The sequence below is a fragment of the Prionailurus bengalensis genome, chromosome X (genome assembly GCF_016509475.1).
Source record: "Prionailurus bengalensis isolate Pbe53 chromosome X, Fcat_Pben_1.1_paternal_pri, whole genome shotgun sequence".
Classification (NCBI taxonomy): domain Eukaryota; kingdom Metazoa; phylum Chordata; class Mammalia; order Carnivora; family Felidae; genus Prionailurus; species Prionailurus bengalensis.
The window spans coordinates 79,433,469-79,445,723 of record NC_057361.1 but is presented as its reverse complement, the minus strand read 5'-3'; positions in this window follow the sequence as shown (position 1 = coordinate 79,445,723).

Sequence of the window (12,255 nt, the reverse complement as noted above, 5' to 3'; positions counted from 1 at the left end):
TTTAGCAGCATCCATGTCCTGTGCTGACTAGATGCCAGTAGCATCTGCCTCCTTACTTGTGAAAAACAACAAAAAAAATGTTTCTAGACACTATAAATTGTCCCCTGGGGAGGGGGGCAGAATTCTTCCTATTGATTTAGCACAAAAGACCTTGCAGAAAAAAAAATCTGCTGAAGAGTGGAAAACTTGACATCTTGACACCTGGAAAAGATCATTTTTTAATATTTTCCTCCTCTATAATACAATTTCACTTTCAGTAATGGTAATAAAGTGAAATTAATGGCCAAGAGACTGAGAATTTTCCTTTATTTATTATTATTATGATTTAGACCGTTTTAATTTTTATGTGTGATCATGCAAGTAAAATATAAAAAAATAAATATTACAACATAAAAAGTAATAGATTAATATTTCTTTCCAGTTTTATTAAGATACAATTGATGTACAGCACTGTATAAGTTAAGGCATACCACATAATGATTTGAGTTACATATATTGTGAAATAATCACCACCAGTTTAGTTAACATCTGTAAACTCATACAGATACAAAAAAGAAGGTTTTTTTTACTTGTGATGAGAAGTCTTTGAATATACTCGTTTAATGACTTTCAAGCACCCAGTGCAGCAGTGTTAGATATAGTCATCCTCATGTTACATTACATCCCTAGTACTTATTTTATCTTATAACTTGACTTTCATAAGACATAAGTTTATAAAGAAAAAAGTAATAGATTGAAGAAGAGGAGCTTGGGAAGATGGAGGACCCTAACCTCGTCCCATCCTACATTTACAACTAGATATTACTTACATTCACATACATAAACCCAAGAACAATCCAAAGACTGGCAGAAAAAAAAATACACAACTAAATGTAGAGAAGAAGCTGCATTTGAGAGGTTAAGAAGGGCAGAAACAGTGGTCAGGAGCTACCCACAGGAGGGAGGGAGCTGTGGGTGTGAGAGGGAATATAAATGATCCTTTGCACCAAAAGCCCATACAAGAAAGATGTATCCTCATAACATCTGGCTTTGAAAAACAGAGGGGCTGAATTCTGTGAGTTTGTATAACCAGTGGGACTTGGAGCCTAGAGCTTTAAAAGTCAGCTGTCTTTTATTTATGGCACTGAGAACCAGTGACAGCCAGATCCCTACATTTAAAGAGAAAACAGCCCACAGAGAAGCACCACAGAAGCATCAGTTTGCACAATGTTTATACAATGTCTTGGGCAAATGACAGGAAGATCTGTTTATACTGATTTCAGAGAATGTTGGGAAATTCTCTGGGAATAAAGTTGCTGACAGAAACCATTTTCCTTCCCACCTGCTAACATAAACACAGGGCCACTTGCAAGAAGCCACTTCAAAGACACTTGCCACCTAACCTGTTAGTAGTGTACCCTGGCCATGCATTGTCCTGAGGGATCTGCCCTCAGAGACTGCCTGTGTCTTACTAACACCATAGAGAGCAAAAATACCCTACAACTTGCAGATCATCTGGAAAAATATATGGACAGAAAGAAAAAGAAACTCAGAACAGCAGGATGCAAGCAACCCACATAGGAGGCTCCCCCGACATGCCAGGTTCTGGAGAAAAAGAGACATTGCACTGTAGAGAACTACAGAATCTCTTCTTCATAAAGTCACTACTTTCAAGAGAGAAAACATAACTGATTTTCCTAACACAGAGGAACAGACAAAGAGAGGTAAAAAAAGTGAGGAGACAGAGGAATTATCTCTCAAAGAAAAGAACAGGACAAAATCACAGTAGGAGATCTAAGCAAGACAGAAATAAATAATATGAAAAATAGAGAATTTAAAGTAATGATCATAAGGATACTCACTAGACTCTAGAAAGGAATGGAGGGCATCAGTGAGACCTATGACAAAGAGATAAAAAATAATATATCAGAGATGAAGAGCTCAATAAATAAAAATACAATAAATGGAATAAATAGTAGGATACAGGAAACAGAGGTACATATATAAGTGACCTGGAAGATAGAGTAATGGAAAGCAATTAAGGTGAAAAGGTGGGGGACAAACAAATACTACATAATGAGAATAGACTTAGAGAACTCAGCAACACTCTCAAATATAACATTCATGTTTTAGGGATCCCTCAAAGAAAAGACAGAGAAAGTGGGACAAAAAGTGTACTTGAAGAAATAACTAAAAATTGATGAATATGAGGAGGGAAAAATAAATCCAAATTTAGAAAGCACAGAGATCCTCAATAAATTCAACTCAGGGAAATCCACACCGAGAACATAGTAACTAAAATGACGATGATGACCGAATTTAAAAGGTCGCAGGAAAGAAGAATTACATACAAAGAAAACCCCATGAGGCTATCAGCTTATTTTTCAGCAGAAATTTTGCAAGCCAGAAGGGAATGACATAATATATTCAAAGTGCTGAAAGAGAAAAATCTGCAGCAAAGAATATTCTATCCAGCAAGACTATGATTCAGGATAGAAGAAGAGATAAAGAGTTTCCCAGACAAAGATAAAAGAATTCATGACCCCCTAAACCAGCACTACAAGAAAGGTTAAAAGACGCTCTTTGAGTGGAAAAGAAAACACCTAAGCATAAGAAAACTAAGAAGCACAAAACCAAAACATAAGTATATATGTAAAAATTAGTCGAGAAGCACAACATAAAAGTATGTAAAATAAGATACCAAATATCTGAAATGTGGAAGGGAGAGTAGTAAAGAATGAGGTCAAGGGGCACCTGGGTGGCTCAGTAAGTTGAGAGTCTGACTTTGGCTCAGGTCATGATCTCACAGTTCATGGTGAGATCCCTGTGCTGATCGCTTGCTCAGAGCCTGAGCCTGCTTCGGATTCTGCGTCTTCTTCTCCCTCTGCCCCTCCCCCACTCACGCTTTGTCTCACACTGTTTCTCAAAAAAATAAATAAATGTAAAAAAATGAAAAAAAATAATGAGGTCAAATTAAGCCACCATAACATAACATAGATTGCTATACGCAGATGTTCATTCTCACCACTGTTTTTCAACATAGTATTGGAAATCCTAGCCTCAGCAATCAGACAACACAAAGAAATAAAAGATATCCAACTTGGCAAAAAGGAAGTCAAACTTCCATTCTTCACAGATGACATGATACTTTATGTGGAAATCCCAAAGACTCCACCAAAAAACTGCTAGAACTGATACAAGATTTCAGCAAAGTTGCAGGATATAAAATCAATATACATAAATCAGTTGTGTTTCTATACAGAAAAAAATGAAACAGCAGAAAGAGAAATCAAGGGGCAGACCCCACTTACAATTGCACCAAAAACCATAAAATACTTAGGAATAACCCTAACCAAAGAGGTGAAAAATATATACACTGAAAACTGTAGAAAGCTTATGAAAGAAATTGAAGAAGACACAAAGAAATGGAAAAAAAATCCATGCTCATGGACTGGAAGAACAAATATGGTTAAAATGTCGATACTACACAAAGCTATGTATATATTCAATGTAGAATCAAAATATCAACCATCACTCTTAACAGAGCTAGAAAGAAACAACCTAAAAATTGTATGGAACCAGAAAAGACCCCGAATAGCCAAAACAATCCTGAAAAAGAAAACCAAAGCTCGAGGCATCACAATTCCGTACTTCAAGCTGTACTACAAAGCTGTAATCATCAAGACAGTATGGTACAGGCACAAAAACAGACACATAGATCAATGGAGCAGAGCAGAGAACCCAGAAATGGACTCACAAATATATGACCAACTAGTCTTTGACAACGCAGGAAAGAATATCCAATGGAAAAGTTCTCTTCAGCCAATTGTGTTGGGAAAATTGGCCAGCGATGTGCAGAAGAATGAACCTATATCACTTTCTTACAGCATACACAAAAATAAACTCAAAATGGATGAAAGACCTAAATGTAAGATGGGAAGCCATCAAAATCCTAGAGGGGAACACAGGCAGCAACTTTTTCCACCTTGGCTGCAGCAACTTACTTGACATGTCTCTGGAGACAGGGGAAACAAAAGCAAAAATGAACTATTGGGACCTCATGAAGATAAAAAGCTTCTGCAAAGCAATGCAAACAATCAACAAAACTAAAAAGCATCCGACAGAATGGGAGAAGATATTTGCAAATGACATCAGATAAAGGGTTAGTATCCAAAATCTATAAAGAATTGACCAAACTCAACACCCCAAAAAACAAATAATCCAGTGAAGAAATGGAAAAAAGAATGAATAGACGCTATTCCAAAGAAGATATCCAGATGGCTAACAAACATGAAAAGATACTCAGCATTGCTCATCCTCAGGGAAATACAAATCAAAACCACAATGAGATACAACCTAACACCTTTCAGAATGGCTAAAATTAACTCAGGCAACAACAGATGTTGGCAAGGATGCAGAGAAAAGGAAAACTTTTGCACTGCTGGTGGGAATGAAAACTGGTGCAGCCACTCTGGAAAATAGTATGGAGGTTCCTCATGAGTTAAATATAGAAGTACCCTATGACCTAGCAGTTGCACTACTAGGTTTTTGTCCAAAGGAAACAGGAGAGCTGATTTGAAGGGGCACATAGACCCCAAAGTTTACAGCAGTATTATGGACAATAGCCAAACTGTGGAAAGAGCCCAAATGTCTACCTACTGAAAACGGATAAAGAAGATGTGATTATATCATCTATATCTATATCTATATCTATATCTATATCTATATCTATATATCTATACACACACATATATCTAAATATACTTCTTTTTTCTGATAAGAAGTTAATAACAAAAGTTTATTTATTTATTTATTTATTTAATTTATTTATTTTTTCAATATATGAAATTTATTGTCAAATTGGTTTCCATACAACACCCAGTGCTCATCCCAAAAGGTGCCCTACCCAATACCCATCACCCACCCTCCCTTCCTTCTCACCCCCCATCAACCCTCAGTTTGTTCTCAGTTTTTAAGAGTCTCTTATGCTTTGGCTGTCTCCCACTCTAACTTCCTTTTTTTTTTCCTTCCCCTCCCCCATGGGTTTCTGTTAAGTTTCTCAGGATCCACATAAGAGTTAAAACATATGGCATCTGTCTTTCTCTGTATGGCTTATTTCACTTAGCATCACACTCTCCAGTTCCATCCACGTTGCTACAAAAGGCCATATTTCATTTTTTCTCATTGCCACGTAATATTCCATTGTGTATATAAGCCACAATTTCTTTATCCATTCATCAGTTGATGGACATATAGGCTCTTTCCATAATTTGGCTATTGTTGAGAGTGCTGCTATAAACATTGGGGTACAAGTACCCCTATGCATCAGTACTCCTGTATCCCTTGTGTAAATTCCTAGCAGTGCTATTGCTGGGTCATAGGGTAGGTCTCTTTTTAATTTTTTGAGGAACCTCCACACTGTTTTCCAGAGTGGCTGCACCAATTTGCATTCCCATCAACAGTGCAAGAGGGTTCCCGTTTCTCCACATCCTCTCCAGCATCTATAGTCTCCTGATTTGTTCATTTTGGCCACTCTGACTGGCGTGAGGTGATATCTGAGTGTGGTTTTGATTTGTATTTCCCTGATGAGGAGCGACGTTGAGCATCTTTTCATGTGCCTGTTGGCCATCCGGATGTCTTCTTTAGAGAAGTGTCTATTCATGTTTTCTGCCCATTTCTTCACTGGATTATTTGTTTTTCGGGTGTGGAGTTTGTTGAGCTCTTTATAGATTTTGGATACTAGCCCTTTGTCCGATATGTCATTTGCAAATATCTTTTCCCATTCTATTGGTTGCCTTTTAGTTTTGTTGGTTGTTTCCTTTGCTGTGCAGAAGCTTTTTATCTTCATTAGGTCCCAGTAGTTCATTTCTGCTTTGAATTCCCTTGCCTTTGGGGATGTGTCAAGTAAGAAATTGCTACAGCTGAGGTCAGAGAGGTCTTTTCCTGCTTTCTCCTCTAGGGTTTTGATGGTTTCCTGTCTCACATTCAGGTCCTTTATCCATTTTGAGTTTATTTTTGTGAAAGGTGTGAGAAAGTGGTCTAGTTTCAACCTTCTGCATGTTGCTTTCCAGTTCTCCCAGTACCATTTGTTAAAGAGACTGACTTTTTTCCATTGGGTGTTCTTTCCTGCTTTGTCAAAGATTAGTTGGCCATACGTTTGTGGGTCTAGTTCTAGGGTTTTTATTCCATTCCATTTGTCTATGTGTTTTTGTGCCATATATATATACAATCTTACAACAATGTGGATCGAACTAGGGTGTATTCTGGTAAACAAAGTTAGTCAGTCAGAGAAAGACAAGTATATGATTTAACTCATATGTGGGATTTAAGAAACAAAAGAGATGAACATAAGGAAAGGGGAAGCAAAATTAATATAAAAACAGAGAGGGAGACAAACCGTAAGAGACTCTTAAATACAGAGAACAATGTGAGGGCTGCTGGTGGGGTGTTGGGTGGGAGTGTGTGCTAAATGGGCAAGTAACATTAAGGAGGACACTTGTTTGGATGAGCACTGGGTGTTGTATATAAGTGATGAATCACTAAATTCTATTCCTGAAATCATTATTACATTATATGTTAACTATAATTGGATTTAAATTAAAATAAAAGAAAATTGGCAAAAAATAATCAAAATAAAGGCTGCTAGAGTATACACCTCTCATAAAATAATGGTCAGAAGACATTAAGAGACATTTCTCCAAAGAAGACATACAGATGGCAAATAGACACATGAAAAGATGTTCATCATGACTTACTATCAGGGAAAGGCAAATCAAAATGCAATGAAAATATTACTTCATGTTGTCAGAATAGCTAAAATCAAAAACACTAGAAACAACAGATGTTGTCAAATATGTGGAGAAACAGGAACCCTCATGCACTATTAGTGGGAACACAAACTGGTGCAACCACTGTGAAAAACAGTATAGATTTCCCTCAAAAAGTTAAAAATGGAGCCACCCCATTATCCAATAATCACACTACTGAGTATTTACTCCCAGAATACAAAAACACTAATTCAAAGGGATACATGTACCCCTATGTTTATTATGGTATTATTTACAATAGCCAAATTATGGAAGCAACCTTAATGCCCATCCACAGATTAATACACACACACACACACACACACACACACACACAAACACACACAATGGAATATTATTCAGCCATAAAAATAATCAAATTTTGTCATTTGCAATGATTTGGATAGAGCTAGAGTGTATTATGCTTAGTGAAATAAGGTGGTCCAAGAAAATGAATACCATATTATATCACTCATATGTGGAATTTAAAAATCAAAACTAATGAGAAAAATTTTATAAAAAGGAGAGAGGCAAACTAAGAAACAGACTCTTAACTATAAAGAATAAATTAATGGTTGCCAGAGGGGAGGTGGTTGGGGCGATGGGTGCAATAGGTGTTGGGGATTAAAGAATACACTTATCATCATGAGCACTGAATAATGTATAAATTTGTTGAATCACTATATTTTATACCTGAAACTAATAGAACAATGTATGTTAAGTATATGGAATTGAAATTAAAAAAACTTAATAAAAACTCAAGAAAAAGTAATTGATTAATACTTATATTTATGCTAATGTATTTTTTTATTTAATAACACATTTTGTCAGTATATCCAAAGAATTTTACTTACATCATATAATAAATAGAAAAAAATTTAAAGTTATGTTTACATTCTTTCTTTCATATTTAGTCTATGCAATGAAATGGTCATGAAAAATGCAAAATGAGTTATGAAAATGTGGGAAATAGAATGTTAATTAAGAAAAAAATCTAGACATAGATGTATATGTAGACTATGAACATAAGTATGCAACTTATTCTTTATGCATAATGCCAAAAATAGAAAATGGGAAAAGGAAACTAATTTATTAGTGTACTAAAATATGTAGAAGTTTTTGCTCCCAATTTTTAATGTGGTAAAAAGACGCAAAATGTAAAATTTATCATTTTAACAGATTAGTTGTATTAACTATATGCTTCTTGTTGTCTAAGAGATCCTCTGAACTTTTTATCTCACAAAATTGATACTCTATACACATTAAACAAGAGCTCCACCACTCCCCTCAGCTTCTGGCAACCACCATTTTGTTTTCTGTCTCTGACTTTTGATTATACAAGGTACCTAATGTAAGTAGAATCATGCAGTGTTTGTCTTTTTCATTTAGCATAGTAGCTTCAAGGTTCATCTAGGTTGTAGCATATGAAAGTATTTTCTTCTTTTTTTAAGAACAGATATTAGTCCATTGTATGTATACACCAATTTTCTTTATGCATTTATTTGTTGATGGACATTTAGATTGTTTCCTGCTGTTAGCTATTGTGAATAATATAGCAATCAACATGGGTGTGCACATTTCCCTTTAAGACCCTGTCTTCAATCCCTTTGGATATATACCTAGAAATGGGATTACTGGATCACATGGTAATTCTGTTTGTGATATTTTAAGGAACCTCCATACTATTTTCCATAGCAGCTACACCATTTCACATTACTACCAAAGTGCATAAGGGTTCCAATTCATCCACACCCTCATCAACACTTTTTTTCTATTTTTTTAGAGTGGCCAGGCTAATAGATGAGAGGTGATATAACATTATAATTTTTATTTGCATTTTATCTTTTTCTTTTTAAGTTTCTATTTTAATTCCAGTCATATACTAATGTATTTTAAGGGAAAAATGTATGCCTAATATTTGTGTATTGCAATAAATAATAAAATAATGTTATAACAATTAGAAACAATTTAATAAGAAGTTAAAATAGGATGTTTTAAATATATGAAATTTAGTAAAATATTTCATTTATTAACTAAAAATTCTACTTACCACACCAAATTCCAAACCAGATGTGCCAAAACACCAAATCCAAATGCCTAAGGAGTAACACATTACAGCTTTCCCTCTGCTTCAAAATTCAAGTAGTCACATATAATGATACAATTGAAGCATCTCAAGACCAGTATTAAAATCATTGTGCTATCATTGTTTATTTCAAAGCTACTATTTAAATATAGGAATATACAGAAGCACAAGGGTTGGAGATGTGAAATCTACCAAAAGTGAGCTCAAATTATTCTAAACTGTTATGAATTTCCTCTTGAAATGAGTGTATGTAGAAGGATCCATATGTGCAGGGTCCAAGCGTATAGTGGAAAGTTCTTTGAGTTAATTCCCATACCAAATATAATGTTTATTATTAGGTAATAGGAATAAGTATTATTATGAAAACATAGAAAATATAAATTATTAAATCTTAATAGTAAACATTGCAATTGTTTCAAACTTAGACCAGTGATTCTCAACCAGTGATTTTGCCTCCCAGGGGACATTTAGTAATGTCTAAAACCATTTTTTGTTGTCATAACTGGGGAAGGAGATGTTACTGACATCTAGTGTGTAGTGGCTGGGGATGCTGCTTTAAGCATCTTGCAATGCACAGGACAGGTCCTAGTGCACGGCAAGAGTTATCCAATTTAAAATGTCATTAGTGCTGAGGTTGAGAAACTCTGACTCAGACTGTTCCACAATTTTTTCCCCAGAGGAGTAATTTACCCCTGACATTATTTAGAATGCAGATGCATGGTGATAAAAAAAAAATAGCAGAGAGTTTCAGTATTTTTTAGTATCGTTTGCATATTTTCCACAGAAAATGCATCCCTCTGCCTTATTTTCTGAGTCTGGAGCAGACTGTTGTCACTGCCCCTGTCTGGGTGTGATGCCCAATATAGCAAAACTTCAGTCATAGATTTATTTAAGTAGTTTTCATAGGCTTCACTAAAGTATTCAATGCCATTAACAGAACCAGACTTTTGAAGCTTCTTAGAAAAATTGGCAACTCTGAAAAATTTTCCAATAATCTAAGGTTAATCTGTGATGACATGTGTCAAGCTTTAGTTCAATGGGGTTTGGCTGGTCCCGACTGTTAATATTACATTATATTTTAAAAATGAAACTTTTTTGAGATGTAGGAAGGCAGGGGTGTGTGGAAGTATTTGTTAGAAACATTTACACTAATTGACTATAGGAACTTCAGGGAATACATATCAATCAGAAAATAGAAAACATTGAAAATAAAAGCAGGAAGTCAGAGAGGGACAGATGTAAATTTAACTAAGTGGTTTGCTTATTGTCCTGATTCTGTTTGTTTGTTTGTTGTTTGCTTTTATTTTTTAAACTTTTTTTATTTTTTATTTTTTTTAAATGAACATAAGGGATGGGTTTTTTTTTTTTTTTGGATGTCTGTGTGTGTGTCTGTATGTGCGTGTGTGTGTGCGTGTGTGTGTGTGTGTGTGTGTAGCCAAGACTACAGAAGGTTTTGCCCAACGTATGTTAAAGATGGTAAATCAAAGTGAAATGGATGATCTCTTATCTGATAAATGTCCATGAAATAAAACAGGATTTTCTCTCTGGAGATGGGACACTAATTCTTATCTCTATGTCTTTATTCTATTTATCTTTCTTTGGAGTCTCAGTTTACCTCTTCACCAGACAAAAAAGCAGATTTAATATATTCTTCTAGGACTTGTTTGAAATGAGTTTTAGTTGTTTATTTATCTTTCATTGACTTGTTTTTGTTTGTTTTTACTTTGATACATTTCTAGGATTTTCTTTGTGTGATTACACACACTCAATTCTCCATCCTTCCTCCTCCCCTCCTGTACTGAGATTGTGACCCAGGCTTAACCAATCACAGCATTGTTCTTTCTTGGCTACAGTGATTGGTTCAGAGAAGAGTCTTCCTAAGAATATAGCCAATAGAGAGGAAAGTAGAGCTGGCAGATGGAGAGAAAGAGAAGAGAAAGAAAGACAATTACTTTGATTCTCTGGATGCATTTGTATCTAAAGTCCACACCCAAACTTTTCAGTTACAGAAATCAATAAATCCCCCATTTTGCAGAAACCATTGTGTTGGTTTTCTGTCACTTCCCAAACTCTTCCCTGACAATTTTATTTCATGCTATTTTTTCTCAACTCTGGATTTACATAGGATTTATAAGTTAATATTATATACTCCAGCACTTGATAATGTATTATCTTTTATTTTTCTCTGCTCATGATATTTATGTGAATCTAGTCTCTCCAATTTTACTGGGGTAATAGAAATATATTCATGGTTTATATGTTAGTTTTATAGTCAGGATTTTATTTAATGTATAAACTCATAGAGGGAAGATAGTTTGTCCTATATTCCTTTGTGTTTTCTATAGTACTCAGCATAGGGTGGTCAAATAATGGGTATCTAATAAGTAGCAAATTTTTTCAAAGTTCCATTTATAGCTATGCTTCTGTTTGTGTGCATCTGAGACACGTTCAATTCAACAACTTACAAGTATCACACACATTCCCAGAGATAATAATCTTGAAGTTTGTAAAATAAACAAGTGCTATTTACCACAAGCCAGTTTGCAGAAATAAAGCAGAGCCTATTCACTGAGTGAGTTTTGTGAAATCAGGAGCTTTGTCATATTTGTCTTTGTGCACAAAAGCATCTAGTGCAAGGCCAGGTAAATAGTAAATGCTCAATAAAAATTTATTGCATGAACGAATGCTTTGCTTATAGCATGCCTTCTGCAAAGATGGAAATGTTCTGTTATTTCCACTGTCCACTATGGTAGCCACATGTGACTATTGAGCCCTTGAAATGTAGCTAGAATGACTGAGTTACTGAATGTTTATTTTTATTTGTTTATAATTAAATCAAAATTAATTTTAAAAAGTTTATTTACTTATTTTGACAGAGAGAGAGAAGGGACGAGAGAGAGAGAGAAAATCCCAAGCAGGTTCCACATTCAGCACAGAGTCCAAAGAGGGGCTCAAACTCACTAACCACGAGATCATGTACTCACCTGAAACCAAGAGTTGGTCATTTAACTGACTCAGCCACCGAGCCACACCTATAAATAATTAAGTTAAATTTAAATAGCTGTATTTGGCCAGTGGATACTGTACTGTACAGTGTGGATTTATAAGTTCATTGGAGCAGACTGTGTAACACAACACAAGAACCTTATTGGAAATACACATTCAAGAGTTACTACATATTTATTTTCAATTGCTTTTGGAAGAAAACCTAAATTATTATGATAGTCAAAGCATTAGAGAAGTCTTTTTCTCTTAAAGTTCAGCTCAAATATCATCTCCTTTGTGATACTTTCCTTGATCCTTACTCCCGTCCCATCTTCACCCACATCCAGGTCAAAACTAATAAATTAATAACTATTTCCATTGGTACTTTGTTAATATAAT